Consider the following 17,722-nt stretch of genomic DNA (forward strand, 5'->3'; position numbering starts at 1 on the left):
CTACAAATGCATAATAATACGTGCCCAAAATTGCGCAAAACCCAAAGTAACCATCCTAAGTGTTTAAAATCCTAAGCAAACGAAATAAATTGCGAAGTCTCGCGCACACAAAAGCAATAAATAAAAAGGTTCAAAAGCAAATAAAATGTAAATGTTTTGAAGAACTCTCAATCAACTAATAGTTGATCAAGAACGGCCATGGAATGGCCCACTTGACAGGCTTATGGCTACAAGAGGTAGCCTCAACAATGCTCATCTTCTCAGCGGCACTCTTCTCAACCTCATCAACCGACAAGCTCAACGGATCAACATGTCGGACATCTTCCCACTCAATGACCTCCTCTGACTTGTCGGAATCCAGATCAAACTCCGTTGCTTTGACTGGCTCATCTTTGGGCTCCTCATCAGTGCCATAGCTAAGGCATCCTAGACCACTTCTTTGAACAATTGGCTCCTTCAGAGCTGGAGCAACATGTGGCTCTTCCTTCCCCAAACCAGCTCCTGCAATATCTAAAACAGTAGAATCTTCCTCCACTTTGCTCCCAATCTAGGGCGGAGGTGTCACAACAGGAGTAGGAATAGAGACAGGCATATCCGGAAATATAAAATAAGATTTCTTTTCAGAAACCGTATTGCAAGTGACAGGCCACATGGGGTCTTTCTTCCTAGCTGTATGGGCAAAGACAATGGAATGCTTGCCTACCTTAAAGGTCAAAGTTCCCGAACCAACATCAATAACTGCACCAGCAGTGTGCAGGAATGGTCTACCCAAAATGATAGGGATGTGGGCATCTTCGGGCATATTGAGCACAACGAAGTCAACATGGAAGAAAAACTTTCCTATTTGCACGGGGATGTCCTCTAAGACTCCTATTGGCTGGACCGCAGAGCGATCAGCCATCTATACTGTCATGTTTATCACCGCAAACCTAGTCAATTTGAGCTTCATAGCAAGACTTAAGGGCATTACACTAATACTGGCTCCTAGGTCACATAAGGCTTTCTCTATAGGAAAGATGCCAATATTACATGGGACAGAAAAACTACCCGGGTCTTCTAGCTTAAGGGGTGCAATATGGGTCAAATAGGAGCATGTCTCCTCAGTTAGTGGGACAGTATGCAGAGTTTCAAGTGACTTCTTTTTGGACAAGAGTTGTTTCATGAATTTTGTGTAAGTAGGCACTTGATTGACTAATTCGAGGAAAGGAACTTGCACATTTAAACTACGAATAACCTTTTCAAACTTATTAAATGATACATGTTCCTTTGTCGGCACCAATCTCTCCGGATAGGGGGCTTAATGTAGCAACTTTGCCCTCTCCTCTAGATCTCTCATGCCGGCATCGGTGGACTTTCGCTGGAAGTCCACAACCTTCTCCTTGTTGTAGCTCGACCCCTCTTCAGACCGTCTCAAATGTGAACCATTAATTGACAAAGGGTTGTACTTGAACCGAACGGACCCATCAAAGATTCGGGCTTGTCCTCAATATTTTCGGACAGCAGACAAAACAAGTGATCCCTCAGGTTGTCGGGCATTGGAGGACGAAAAGAGTCACCTTCGCCAAGAAGCAATCTCAGTCGATCGACCAGGTTGGTCAGTCGATCGACTGACTTCAACAGGACCAGAAGCTACTGTTTATCGCACTTCAGTCGATCGACCGGGTATGTCAGTCGATCGACTGACATACCTGCTGATCGTCTTTTTCTTGCTTTTGTTCTTTCCACCTTTATTCTGACTCGGTTCCGCCTCATCTTTTTCAGGGGCATCCTCTATCATAGCAGGACCTTCAAGGGTAGATCCACTCCTCAAAGTGATAGCATTAAGGGTCTCTTTTTGCTCCGTTTGAGTCGGTAAGTGTCCCGGAGCTCGAGTTGTGCTCTTGCTAGCCAATTGGGCAATTTGGCTCTCCAACATCTTCATCCCGGCCTCTCTAGCTTGGGATTCCTTCAGCAACAAATTCTTTAACTCATTAAAATCAGAACCTTGGGTTTCTTGCTGCTGCTGTGGGACATATGGAGGCTTTTGGAACTGTTGTTGCTTATGAGGGGGCACATAGTTCTGCTGCTGCTGCTGCTGTGGAGGTTGAGTCGGATTCAAAACATTTTGGCTACTCCACCTCAAGTTGGGGTGGACATTCGGCTCATAGTAAGTATTTGTCTGCCTATAGTGTTGAAAGGCAACACAGGACTCAAAGGGACTAGGACAATTATCTGAAACATGTCCCTCAGCTCCACATCTTTTACAGACGAAAGGACCGTCTGAAACAACGTTTACATGGTAAATCCCTCCTTTGGAAGCTCCTCCCAACTCGTACTTGTCAAATCTTGCCGTGAGAGCTTCTAATGCAGCTACAGAAGGAGATTCAACAGCTCTCCTTTGATTTCCCCGGGAATTCCCATACTCATCTTTGTGGGTGGCCAAGTCATTAATGATCTTCCACCCCTTAGTCTCCCCCGTATTTTCCTGGAATCTGCCATTAGCTGTCGCATCCAGGATAGCCCTTTGATCATCATAGAGTCCATTGTAGAACTGATTGCATAGGCTCCACTTCTCAAACCCATGATGCGGAATGGTTCGCACCAGTTTCTTGAAACGGACCCATGCCTCATGAAAGTTCTCATCCGGCCCCTGTTTAAAGCTCGTGATTTGAGCTCTAATAGCATTCGTCTTCGAGGCAGAAAAGTACTTCTTGTAGAATGCCAAGGCCAAAGAATTCCAGTCGGTGATCTCATTAGCAGCTCGGTCCAGATCTCTGTACCACTCCCTTGCAGCATCGCGGAGTGAGAATATAAACATAGTCTCCTTTATCTGGTCCTGGGTCACACCGGTCGGCGGGGGTATAGAGCATCAATAATCAATAAATATCTCCATATGCTTGGCTGCATCTTCATTTGCAGCTCCCCCGAATTGGTTCCTCTCAACCAAGTTGATATAAGCAGGCTTCGGTTCGAATTTCCTATCAGCTTCAGGTAATTCGAACCCCTTGTATAGATTTGCAGCTGTCGGCTCATAGTGACTCGCTATACTCGCTTCTTCAGCCATGACTGGAAATTCTGGAGATGTGACTGTCTCAGCTGAAGAAGTGGAAATGGGTGATGAAGGTGGATCCTCCTCGTATAGCTCGTTCTCGTAGTAACTAGACAGAGTACTCAGCTCTTCCTCTGTCGGCAATATCCTAGATGATCGTCTCAACTCACGCAAGGTCTTCTCAATCTCAGGATTGAAAGGTACTAATTCACCACCCTGTGACCTGCGCATAAGAGGAAACTAGAAAAAGAATATGAGAATAGTTTAAGGAACGAATGTCCCTGAAACTAAGAAACAGACTAAAATAAAACAACTAAAAATTAGAACAATTGCCTCCCCGGCAACGGCGCCAAAATTTGATACCCGTCGTTGTGAGTACCAAAAATAAAATTTATATTTTCTATTAAGACTAACAAAAGCTAGTGGTAACAGGGTCGAACCACAGAGAGGCAGATGTAATTATTAGATGTCTAATTTCAGTCTAAGGTAACAGTGCATGGGGGTTGAGTTGATTTGGTCTATAGCTAAAGGCAAATAAAGACAGTAACCTAAATAAACGGATAAAATCAAGAAATAAAAAGGGTGCAAGGATGATCGGTTCACTATAGTTTCGGCGGCAGCAAACTAGGTAGGTCGGAAACAATCAGGTGAGACGGGAAAATAAGAGGTCCTTTCGGTCCACTCTCATAAGTAGCATCTTTCGATCTCGCTACAGATCCCTAATACCACTAATACTGACTTTCGTCCTGAAAAGTGACTAAAGGTCTAAATCAATCTATCTTTCGATCTAATTAATCTAGTCGTCTTAATTAAGTAGGCTATTTCCCTTCCCTATCTTTCGATCTTTATCGGGTCGGTCAAATCCTAGGTATTCAACAGGTCGCGTGCACTCGATTCGTCAAACACAACAATTAAAACAATTAAAAAGAAACAATCTCAGCGTGGCCATTCGATCGACCAGGGAACCCAGTCGATCGACCGGCAAGCGATTTCAGGCCGTGTTAATTCTAATGCCGCACAGTTCCCCTACATCCTAGCACAATTAATTTAGCTACTCATACTAGGAATGATAACAACAATGGAATTAACGAAATTAACTACTGAATCCATGCTTAAATTGACGGAATAAAAGGCTAGCATAAAAAGATAATTATGGCTTCGGGAAACTAACTAACAATTCTATGCTATGAACGATAAAGTAATAAAACTAAAAAATAAGCAAAGGAAAATACCGTGAAGATGAATGGTAACAGAAAGATTAAAAGAACGAACGAAAGCAATATCCCGAACCCTAATTATTTGATATGCTAAAACTGATAAAGAACTGAAGGAAAACTAGATAATTTTCTCCATCCATATCTCTGTAAACTAGGTTACGTTATATAGCAAACTCACGTAACTTTATTCCTAAACCTAACATAGCTTTGGGCTTCAAGTTTCTCGATCTATTGATTCACGTCCGAAGTAGCGGTTTGGTCGATCGACCACTATGACCGGTCGATCGACTGGTCCGCGATGCACAGTAGTTCCTGGAAGTCGTGGGTTGGTCGATCGACTAAGGTAGCCAGTCGATCGACTGCTTTAGCTGGTTCTTGACTTCTAACATCCCGTGGATTTGTCTTTCGGGCCTTGAAATGCGCACCAAGCTCGTTCCTTAAGTAAATGCTTCATGTCAAATGTAATGCAAGATACTCGGGGACGGATTTAGCTCAATATCTACTCATTTCCGCATAAATCTGCAATATTACATAAAAATACGAAAGTAGACGAAATGGGGCACAAAGTAGGCTTAAACTACATAAATGAGCTCTGAAATGCGTGTAAAATGAGGTGTAAAACATCATATAAAAGACACGCATCATCCGCGACCACTAGTTACAACACGCTCACCAATGTGTCATGGCTCCATACCTTCATGGAACGATGTAAGTTATAAAATAATGGGTCCAATTTCGCCGATTAGGACGCGCAACTTTGCTTGGCCGCGGAGGGTAATGACAAGCTTTGTTACCTTACTGAGGCATCTCCCACCGAACCTAATGTTAGGTCCACCGTCGCCGCTAGGCAAGCCTATGTGATTTACCAAAAGGAGTCAGCAGCGATCAAAAATGTGTTGATCTTTGCAATGGAGGCCGAACTCCAAAGAAGTGCTATAAAGATTAGCACCGCTCATGAGATCTATACGAAACTTGTGACCATGTTTTTTGACGAGCTCCAAGGATCATTCAATATGAGGCGGCATCCGCATTCTTTGACCTCAACATTAAGGAGGGCCAAAAAGTTAGTCCTCATGTGCTCAAGTTGATGGAGCATGTTGAGACCTTAAAAATGCAAAAGGTAGAGATTCCCGAGGAACTCGTCATTGATCGAATTCTTCAATCCATAAACAAAGTTAAGGCATATGTTCAATTCAGGGTGAATTTTAATATGCAAAACAAGAAATTTTCCCTTGAGGAGTTGCACAAAATGCTTGTGTAAGCCGAAAGGGACATGGGGCTAAGTGTTAGCACCACCAAGGATGTGGTCATTGTTAATCATAAGAGCAAAGGGAATTTCAAGATAAGTGGGAACAAGGGAAAGAAGCGAACTCCCAACAGGAACAAAGCTAAAGCTTGTGAAGCTAGTTCCTCCAAGCCCAAGTACAGTGCCTCATCCGGGGACAAGTGCCACTACTGTTGTGGTGTTGGACATTGGATGAGAAACTGTTCAAAATATATTGAAGATATTAAGGCTGGAAATGTTATTCCAGTAGGTATATAACTATCCCTATCTTTTTATGTTTCGATCTCAACTTTGGTATGTTGATACAAGTTGTGATGATTACCCTTTTTATTGTAATTAGGGCATCCTAGCAAGGATAAGGGCAAAGAAAAGCAAGCCTAGAAGAACTTGAGGGAAGCTAGAGGTAGCCGCCCATGGAGCTAGATCTATGGAAGCTTGGCTTTATGTTTTTTTTGTCTTTATTTTCATGTTGAACTTTGAAATTTTAGAACTATTTTGATTTCCTTGTGTGATTTGGAAATTTGTTTGTATCCTTTAAACACGGGTTGTATTTTGGATATTGGTGACTTGGTTTGAAACCCAAGTCACTTGCTTTATTGTATCGTTTGTTCTAAAATTTATCTTTATACACTACTTGCATAGTGAAACATTAGATTAACAACTCAAATTGATCAAATAGACGATTATGATGATTGGATCATTATATGTCCATAAGCTATGAATTTGATTCTCCTTATCTCATTGTTACTAAAATTAACAACTTACTTATGTAAGATCAATTATAAAGTTGTGATGAGCTATGGAACTCATAAAGTAGGGATTTACGATACCATACGGACACATAATTCTAAACGGATGGTCAACTATGAGATACCTAAAATAGAGAGTCTATTAAACACATGATATGGATAAGACTCATATATTACATGAATCAAACTGCCATGATAGGGATGGCCTTTTGAAAGCTAATACATAGTCTAGATAAACTCCTAATACTACACTATATATATGTTTGTAACTCACAAAGCTATCTCTCAAGAATATAGATGTATTTATGAGAGATAGAGTGGGAGTAGATTGGATCGTTACAAACATGTCTTATAGTGTTACTTTGATAAAGTAATGAAACTATAGAGTGGGAGTATAGTGATGCGTGTCCTAAATATGATGTTTTACACCTTATTTTACACGCATTTCAGAGCTAAACTATGTAATTTATGCTATTATTTTCCCTATTTACGTCTACTTTCGTGTTTTTGTGTAATACTGCAGAAATGGGAAAATGCAGCGGAAAATGAGCCGTATCCGTCCCCGAGTACTAGGCATAGGACCTGACGTGAAGTAAAGACTCGGGAAGCGAACTTGGTGCGCGTATTAAGGCTTGAAAGATAGATTTGCGAGAGTTTCAGAAGCGGATTACTAGCTGACTTAGTTTATAGACTGACCTACATGGTCTATAGACTGTCAGAATGCTAAACAGTTTACTGCAGGAAGAGCAGTCAGTCGATCGACTGAGGTCCATGGTCGATCGACCACATGAGCTGACGTGGAAGTTTTATTTTAAGTCAGAAGCTTCTGATATTCTCGGCCTTTGGTCGATCGACTGATTGATATGGTCGATCGACCACTAATGCAACCTAAACGAGAATTAAAAGAATTTTACCTAAGCCCATTTGTAATTAGGTTTGGAGAAGGGTTTTACGTAACACTTCTATATAACGTAACTCCTTCCTACTGCTTTAGATATAGGATTTTTTTGGAGAGATTCAGATTCACATACCTAGTTTGTTTTACAGTTTTCATTAGTTTTCAATAAAGTTCTTCTTTTGCATCTGGATTCATTTTCTTGCTTTCTCTGTTTCTGGTAATTCTTGTTCTAATTTTAGTTTACTTTTATTCCTTCTTATTAGATTAGAATTGATTAGTTAGAATCCTTAAGCCCTAATTCCTTGTTTTATGCGGTTTTCTTGTTCATTTAATTTAGTTATGAATTATGTTGTTTTCATCTTTAGTTTCGTTATTGTTGGTAATTTCAGTATGAGCAGCTAAACCCTTCGTGCTAAGATGTAAGGGACCTGTAGTGTAGGCGGCGTAGAATTCGTAGACCTGATACCCTTGGTCGATCGACCGGCTTAGATGGTCGATTGACCGGCTCACGTAAGATCAGCTCTGTTTTAATTGATTAAATTGCTTAATTTGACAAATTGAGTGCATGCGACTAGTTGAATACTTAGTATTTGACCGACCCATTAGATCGAAATATAGGGGAGGAAATTAGACTACCAATTGAAACGACTAAATTATACCGAGATCGAAAGATAGTTACAATTTAGGCTTTTAAGAATCACTTTTCAGGGCGAGAGTCAGTATTAGTGATACTTAGGGACCCTTAGCTAGATCAAAAGATGCTACCTGTTAAGAATGGATCGAGAGGACTTCTTATTTTCCCATCTTACGTGATTATTTCAGACTTACCTAGGATCTTTGTGAAACTACGGTGAACCGACAATCTTAGCATCCTTTTAATATTTGTCTTCATCTATTTTCTTTAATTGTTCATTTATTAGCTTTAGTTTAGTTTTAATTTTATTGCCTTTAGCTATAGAATCATTCAAATCAAACCCCCCAAAAAACTGTTACTTTAGACTTAAATTAGACAACTTTAAATTGCTTGCCTCCTTGTGGTTCGACCCTGACTGCCACTATCTATAGTAGTAGTTTGGAATATAAATTTTATTTTTGATACTTTACGACGGTATCAAATTTTGGCGCCGTTGCCTGGGAGGCAATTGTTTAATTTTTAGTTGTTTTTATTTTAGTCTTTTTCTTGGTTTAAGGGACACATGTTCCTTAAACTGTTCTCATATTTTACTTGTAGTTTCCTCTTATGCGCAGGTCACAGGGTGGTGAATTACGACCGTTAGATCCTGAGATCGAGAAGACTTTGCGTGAGTTGAGACGATCATCTAGAGTATTGCCGACAGAGGAAGAGCTGAGTACTCTGTCCAGTTATTACGAGAACGAGTTATTTGAGGAGGATCCACCTTCGTCTCCTATTTATAGTTCTTCAGCTGAGACCGTTACATCTCCAGATATGGCTCAAGAAGCAAGTATAGCCAAACTCCCGAGCCAAAAGCGAGAATCTCTATAAAGGGATTCGCGTTGCCAGTTGTGACGGATAGAAAATTCGAAGCGAAACCGTCCTACATTAACTTGGTTGAGAGAAACCAATTTGGGGGAGCTGCAAATAAAGATGCAGCTAAGCATATGGAGATATTCATTGACTACTATTGTTCCATACCGCCACCAGCAGGTGTGACCTAGGATAAGATAAAAGAGACGATGTTCATATTCTCGCTCTGTGATGCTGCTAGGGAGTGGTACCGAGATCTGGATCGAGCTGCTAATGGGATTACTGATTGGAATTCGCTGGCCCTAGCAATTTATAAAAAATACTACTCTACATCGAAGACCAATGCGATTACAGCTCAGATCACAAGCTTTGAACAGGGTTCTGATGAGTATTTTAATGAGGCATGGGTCCGTTTCAAGAGACTGGTGCGATCTATTCCACATCATGGGTTCGAGCAATGGATCATATGTAATCAATTCTATAATGGGCTTTATGATGATCAGAGGGCTATCCTAGATCTTTGCAGACTAATTGTTGGAGCTTGTGTCCTCCACAAATTAGCGTGATAACATTTGTAAATCTCTTACGAGTTCACAAGGGTATACTTCGTTTATTTAATCGATTTGATTAACGTTTACCTAATAACGGTTGGCTTGCTAGAAAGTTTGACGTTATTATCATACAGATGGCGGTGATCAACTGGTCCCTAAAGGTCACACCTATAGGATGTGTTTGAGAAATGTGGTTATAGAAATATAATCACATTGATGCCCAATATGACTAAAAAGTTAGTCAATGTGTTGATGAGATAATTATTTAATGAAAATTAAATAATATTAGTTGAGACAATTAATCAATCAATTAAGTAAATTAAATATAATAAGTTATATTTAATTAAATGTATATAATGTTAGCTTGGACGAATTAATCTTTTAATTCGTAATTAAATATAATCAGTTGTATTTAATATCAACAAGATGAATGTGTCATAGTGGTAATAGTGAGGGTACACAAACCAAGAGGTCTTGGGTTCGATTCTCACTAGATGACAATTCAACACATATTATATATTTTTGGAAAGACCAAAAATAAGGAGGAGATACTTCTTATTTCGGTCAGTTTGGCCGAAAATTAGGAAGGATTTTTCTTTCCTAATTGACTCCAAGTTTAGATCTGTATAAAAAGAAAGGGAGAGAATTATTTCTACCCTAATGATTTTCTTGACCTTGCTTCCTCTCTCTTATCGGAAAAACACAAAAACAACTAAATTTTACAGAAAATTTTAGATCGATTTCTAGCATAATCAAGTGGCATATCTCATATCGTCTTGTGTGCAACTAATAGGCGAATATCAATTTTGATATTGTTCTTAGGCCAATTTTGCTAGGACCGAAGGTTAATTCTAAATCCTTTATACTTTGTTTATGTATTTTGTTTATGACCATTGATCATCATTGTTAAATTCGTTATAATCCCTCTAGTTTAAGGGAAGTATACAGATGATTTCCCACACTAATGGCAGATTCCGGGAGAATAGTGGAGAGACTAAGGGGTGGAATATTATTGAAGATATGGCCACCTATAAAGCTGAGCGTGGGAATTCTAGAGGAAATCAGAGAACAGCAGCTGAATCTCCTACTACAACTGCAATAGAGGCCCTTACTGCGAGATTTGATAAGCTAGATTTTGGGGGATCCAAAAAAAGTGGGATATATAAAGTTAATGCAGTTTCAGACGGTCCCTTTACATACAAAAGATGTGGAGGAGAGGTACATGTTTCGGAGTTTTATTCTTGTTCGAATGAAACATGTGCTGCCTTTCAACAATTTAGGCAGACTGGTACTTAGCCCGATCCCTCTAATGTTCACCCCAATTTGAGGTGGACTAACCAGAATGTTCTTAATCCTGGTCCACCACAGCAGCAGTAGCAGCAGCAGCAAAACTATGTGCCCCCTCATAAGCAGCAGCAGTATCAAAAGCCTCCCTATGTGCCTCAGCAGCATCAATTTCAAGGTTCTAATATTTCTGAATTGAAAAACATGGTTCAGAATTTGCCGGGTTTGCTGCAAAAGGAGTCTCCAACTAGAGAGACTTCTACAAAAATGTTGGAAAGCCAAATTGCCCAATTGGCAAGCAAAAGTGCAACTAGAGTTCCGGGCAATTACCGCCGCAGCCGGATCAAAAAGAGACTCTAAATGCGATGACTTTGAGGAGTGGGTCTACCCTTGATGGGCCCACTATGGTCGAAGATGTTACGAAAAAGATGAGGCAGAACCGAGTAAGAAAAAGGCTGGAATGAACAGTAGCAAGAAAAAGATGATCAAGCAGGTACATTAGTCGATCGACTGACACACCTGGTCGATCGACCAGCTCGGGTAACAGTGAAGTTTCTGGTCCTGCGGAAGCCAGTCGATCGACTGACCTACATGGTCGATCGACTGAAGATACGTCTGATCGTGAACCTTTTCGTCCTCCAATGCTAGATAACTTGAGGGACAACTTATTTCGGGGTACGACGACTCTGAAATTATCGAGGCAAGATCCAAATGCTGATGGGTCAGTTCCGGTTCCAAAGTATGACCCTACGACGGTTAATGGTTCATTCCTGAGACGGTCTGAAGAAGGTTCGAGCTACAACAAGGACAAAGTAGTGGATTTTCAGCCTTAGTCCACTAATGCTAGTATGAGAGACCTAGAGGAGAGGGCTCAGTTGCTTCTTACAGCCCCTTATCCAGAGGGATTGGTGCCGACAAAGGAACAAGTATCGTTTAACAAGTTTAAAAATTTTATTCGTAGTTTAAATGTGCAAGTTCCTTTATTAGAGTTAGTTAATCAAGTGCCTGCCTATATGAAATTTATGAAACAAATGTTATCCAAAAAGAAGTCACTTGATATTGTGCAATCTATCGCACTAACTGAGGAGTCATCTTCCTAATTGACTAATACTGCACCTCATAAGCTAGAAGACCCAGATACTTTTTCAGTCCCATGTAATATTGGCATCTTTTCTATTGAGAAGGCATTGTGTGACCTAGGGGCCAGTATTAGTGTTATGCCTTTGAGTCTTGCTAAGAAATTGAAATTTACTAGGTTTGCAATTACAAACATGACAGTGTAAATGGCTGATCGTTCTGCGGTCCAGCCTATAGGAGTTTTAGAGAACATTTCTGTGCAAATAGGAAAGTTCTTTTTCCCAGTTGACTTCATTGTGCTAGATATACCCGAGGATGCTCACATTCCTATCATTTTGGGTAGACCATTTCTGCACACTGCTGGTGCAGTTATAGATGATGGCTCAGGGACATTGACCTTTAAGGTAGGAAAACAGTCCATTGTTTTTGCCCAGACCTATAAGAAGAAGGATGCTAGTAACTTGCAATGTAGTTAAATCTTATGTTGTGTTGCCTGATATGCCTGCCCCTATGCCTAATTCTCCTATAACACCTCCGCCCCAGATTGGGAGCAAATTGGAGGAAGATACTTCTGTTTTGACTGTTGCAGGAGCTGCTTTGGGGAATTTAGAGGCACATGTTGCTCCAGTTGTGAGAGAGCCCATTATGCAGAGAGACGGTCTAGGGTGTCTGAGCTATGCAACTGATGTGGAGCCGGATGAGGAGCGAGCCAAAGTGACGGAGTCCAATTTGGATTTTGATGAGCCAGACGAGGTCAGTGATTGGGAAGATGTTAGAGATGTTGATCCGTTGAGTTCCGCGGATATTGGAGTTGTTAGGAGTGCAGCTGAGAGGATGAGCACTGTAGAGGCTACTTCTTGTAGCTAGAAGCCGAGCAAGTGGGCCATTCCGTGGCCATTCTTGATCAACTATTAGTTGATCAAATCCGTTTAAAACAATTTATTTATTATTTTTTGTTGGACTATTTATTTTTTTGGTGTGCGTGAGACTTCGCTTTAATTTGGTTTGCTCAGGATTTATTTAGGCTATAGACTTTACATTCGGGTTAGCGCAATTTTGGGCGCTGTATTATGTGCATTTGCAGGTTGTTAGACCATATTGACTCAAGCTATTTGAGTTAATTCGAAGAAAGCACTGTCCTCGTCAGGTATATCAGTGGATCGACTAGCCTGTGTGGTCGATCGACCGCTTCCCGCTGCTGTACCTGTTTTCGATCATTCCCCTGCTGTGTTTGGTCGTTTTGCGGAGCACGAAAGGGAGTTTTAGGGAGTTCTCTCATTATTCTCTTTCCTTTTCATTCATTTATCGCTTTCTCCAGCTTAATTCTTTGCACATAATTACCGCTTCAACTTTTTTCCTTGGATAATGCACGCTATTTTCTGTCCTTTCAGATAGTTATGGTAGCATTGCTGGCTATTGAAACCTCCTAGCTGACGCTGGTTTGGGGAGATTTCCTTTTGCGCGCTTAAAGTCATGTGAGTTTCCGAGTTTAACTTCATGTCTTGTTTAGTTAGTTATCGCAACTCCCCATTTCCTTTCGCTTCTTTATACTATGATTTCGCACAATGAGGGCATTGTGTGATTTGGTTTGGGGAAGGGTTTTGCGTTGCATTCATTTTGTTTTTCATTCACATTTACATTTTTGTCTTGCATTGTTGTTTATTTTCCTCTTGTATACAGAAAATCCAAAAAAAACTTGAAAATTTTCAAAAAAATCAAAAAAATTGCACGTTTATTTTAGCATGTAGGTCGAGTCGGAACGGTAGTAGTTCAATGATGACATTGCATTTTCATCTGTTTACGCCTAAGCCGTGCTCAATTGACATGTTATTAGTAGAATCACATATGCATATCTACGAGTTTTCATTAAATTATTTGCTGAATCTTAGACTTGACTTAGATTTTTGGCAAACTACATTATATTCTGAGTTTCAGAGCCTTATAACTGGTGACATTCATGAACAGTTCATCTGGAATGTGAGTAGTACTCCTTATGAGACATGTTATATAAATATGCATAAATATGAACTTAATCTGCTTAATACCTGTATGTATTTGTGTTTGTGGTCAGTTGTCACATGTGGAAGAGGCCACCCCTTTATTCATTTTTCCCATAAGCTTCACACTGCCAGAAATAGCCTTTTTGTCCTGTTAACTACATCGTATATTTAGCCTGCCCTTGTCAAGCTAGTAGTTTTGGTTTTTGGGATTGTTACTTCATTTTTGGTTGCATATGCTCTTATTGAAGATGATGTTGGAAAAATGAGAAGGGAAAAGTTGAAAGAAAGATGAGAATGAAGAGAAAAAAAAGGAATGAAAAAAAAAGCAAAGAAGAAAAAAAAAAAAGAAAAATCACATGATTGAATCTTCATTAGTTGGTGATTTTATATTCTCATGTCGCAACTTAATATCATTTGGGGAATCAAGTTTGTATGGAGAATGTGAGATTTGTGCTTACTATTAGCAATGTTCTATCGTTTAATCTTGAGCAAGAAGTTGGAATGATTTATTAATTTGGTTCCCTCGGTTACTACCTTGGCTTATAACTCTGTTTTTATCAAATTCGTCTTAGCCCCTTCTCACCCATAGCCTCACATATCCAAATTGTATCCTCGGCATGTGTCAATGGTCTTTAATGGTTGGAATGCATATGTACGGTTGTAGAGATTATTTTCATATTAGATTGCAGGCATGTTCTTATGGGTCATAGATTAGGTGAGAGTCATTATAATATTACTTATTTCTATCTTTACATATATTTGCCTGTATTTATTGAGTGATTTGAGCGACCCGTGAGAGTCCAATATGATAAGTCTCTACAGTCTAAAGTTCAGCAGCTTTTAACGACTACATAACTCGTTTGCATGATTCATATTACTAATTGATTGTTGATTTTTAGCATTAAACTGGTTTAAGCTTTGCAGTTTGCATTTTGCTCTGAGAATGAACGCGTTCCAATAGGTTTTAAGATCGAGTCTAGTTCTTGCTTGCGGACAAGCAAGGGTTTGGTTTGGGGAAGTTTGATGCGTATCCTAAATATGATGTTTTACACCTTATTTTACACGCATTCCAGAGCTCAATTATGTAGTTTATGCTATTATTTTCCCTATTTCCGTCTACTTTCATGTTTTTGTGTAATACTGCAGAAATGGGAAAATGCAGCGAAAAATGAGCCGAATCCGTCCCCGAGTACTAGGCATAGGACCTGACGTGAAATAAAGACTCGGGAAGCGAACTTAGTGCGCGTATCAAGGCTTGAAAGATAGATTGGCGAGAGTTTCAGAAGCGGATTACCAGCTGACTTAGTCTATAGACTGACCTATATGGTCTATAGACTGTCAGAATGCTGAACAGTTTACTGCAGGAAGAGCAATCAGTCGATCAACTGAGGTCTATGGTCGATCAACCACATGAGCTAACGTGCAAGTTTTATTTTAAGTCAGAAGCTTCTGATATTCTCGGCCTTTGGTCGATCGACTGATTGATATGTCGATCGACCACTTATGCAACCTAAACTAGAATTAAAATAATTTTACCTAAACCCATTTGTAATTAGGTTTGGAGAAGGGTTTTATGTAACACTTCAATATAACGTAACTCCTTCCTACTTCTTTAGATATAGGATTTTTTTGGAGAGATTCAGATTCACATACCTAGTTTGTTCTACAGTTTTCATTAGTTTTCAATAAAGTTCTTCTTTTGAATCCGGATTCATTTTCTTGCTTTCTCTGTTTCTGGTAATTCTTGTTCTAATTTTAGTTTACTTTTATTCGTTCTTATTAGATTAGAATTGATTAGTTAGAATCCTTAAGCCCTAATTCCTTGTTTTATGCGGTTTTCTTGTTCATTTAATTTAGTTATGAATTCTGTTGTTTTCATCTTTAGTTTCGTTATTGTTGTTAATTCCAGTATGAGCAGCTAAAGCCTTCGTGCTAAGAAGTAGGGGACCTGTAGTGTAGGCGGCGTAGAATTCGTAGACCTGATACCCTTGGTCGATCGACCGGCTTAGATGGTCGATCGACCGGCTTACGTAAGATCAGCTCCGTTTTAATTGATTAAATTGCTTAATTTTACAAATCGAGTGCACGCGACTAGTTGAATACTTAGTATTTGACCGACCCATTAGATCGAAAGATAGGGGAGGAAAATAGACTACCAATTGAAACGACTAAATTATACCGAGATCGAAAGATAGGTAGAATTTAGGCTTTTAAGAATCACTTTTCAGGGCGAGAGTCAGTACTAGTGAAACTTAGGGACCCGTAGCGAGATCGAAAGATACTAACTGTTAAGAATGAACCGAGAGGACTTCTTATTTTCCCATCTTACGTGATTATTTCAGACTTACCTAGGATACTGCCGTCGAAACTACAGTGAACCGACCATCTTAGTATCCTTTTAATATTTGTCTTCATCTATTTTCTTTAATTGTTCATTTATTAGCTTTAGTTTAGTTTTAATTTTATTGCCTTTAGCTATAGAATCATTCAAATCAAACCCCCCAAAAAAATGTTACTTTATACTTAAATTTGACAACTTTAAATTGCTTGCCTCCTTGTGTTTCGACCACGACTTTGCTACTATCTATAGTAGAAGTTTGGAATATAAATTTTATTTTTGATACTTTACGACGGTATCATATAGTTGAACTATAATCTATAAAGATAGAGTGGGAGCATAGTTCAGTGGGAGTTTATCGCACATGTCTTATTGGTTAAAATATTGCTTTGTGAAAGTGATAGTATTATGACCATGTTACACACGAGCCGTAGCATTACAATCCGAATATTATTACTCAAGAGTAAATTTACTTTAAAGCGAGGGTCTCTTTAAAGGTAAATAGAGATTTAGAGTACTCAAATTCATAAGATTGACATAAAGATGTTGATCAAGATAAATTATGTTAGGAATTGCCGCATTTCTTTTTAATGAAGGATGGCAAATGATATTAATAAAATACGCTTTTCTAAAATTGGAATTTAGAGAATAATGTGTTTAGAACACAAAACCCTAGATGAAGATCTAAGAATCCTACAATATTATGCGTAGCTTTCTTAAGTGATCCTAGAATGATCTTAAGCAAGCATTAAAGGATTATACTTTTCGTTCATGTGATAATAGTGAATGGTTTAATTCACATGATTGAAGAATCATGATTATAAATGAAGTTAAGTGGGAGCTAAAATTGTTTTTCCATGTCTTATATGTTGCTGACATATTAGTTATTGAGAATAATGTACCAATGCCCTTTTCTGTGAAAGAGTGATTGGAGACTTGGAAAAGGATGTAAAGTATTCCAGATTTTGAATCTATGTGAGAGAATATTGGCATAGAGTTGAGAGTCTTATGAGGATAAGATCTTTCGTATCTGTTTAACATCAACAAGGTTGAATAGGTTATTCATGTTGATGGAAGTGGAATTACTATGATGTAGTCATAGTCTCTCACTGAACCTATTAAGTTGTTGATTACATAAAATCATTTTCTAATGTTTCCACCATTGGAATGATCATGTATGCCAACAGACGTACATGCCATGATGTGATATATGCCTAGGGCAAGATAAGTCAATAATAAGATAATTCCTGTGATATGGCTTGTGAAAGCCTTACAGAATATCCTGGAGATTTTTGAGAAGAATTAAGGATTCGTTCATATGTTTGGGTGATAAACTAAGTTAGGTGTTTAAGGGTTGCACAAAATTTAGTTTTCAAACTCAAAATGGATTTATTGAAATCCTAGGATATCGTATTGACTTAGGAGTAAGAGACTAAGAAAAGAGTTTTAGTTTCGCGCATTGCAAATTCTACAAAAAGAATCTAAGTAAATTGTGATAAAATGGTCAACGTAGGGATTAAGGGTGAATCTCTCTACAAATGACTTTATCACAAGTTATGTGATAACAGTGGGAGCATCTTTCAAGTTAAAGAGTCCCAGTCTAGTAAGAAGACTAGACAAATACTTAGAGATAAATTCAAGTTATTATAAATAACATTGAACAGAAGGAAATAGAAATTCATAAAGTTGGAACATATGGATATAGGGTATTTCCACTTGCCAAGCTTTTATTGCATTTTAATTAGTGTTAATAATACACTAAAGATTATACGATATGAAGTAGTAATAGTGTATTGACTATTCATATGT

The sequence above is a fragment of the Silene latifolia genome, chromosome Y (genome assembly GCF_048544455.1).
Source record: "Silene latifolia isolate original U9 population chromosome Y, ASM4854445v1, whole genome shotgun sequence".
NCBI classification, from domain to species: Eukaryota; Viridiplantae; Streptophyta; class Magnoliopsida; order Caryophyllales; family Caryophyllaceae; genus Silene; species Silene latifolia.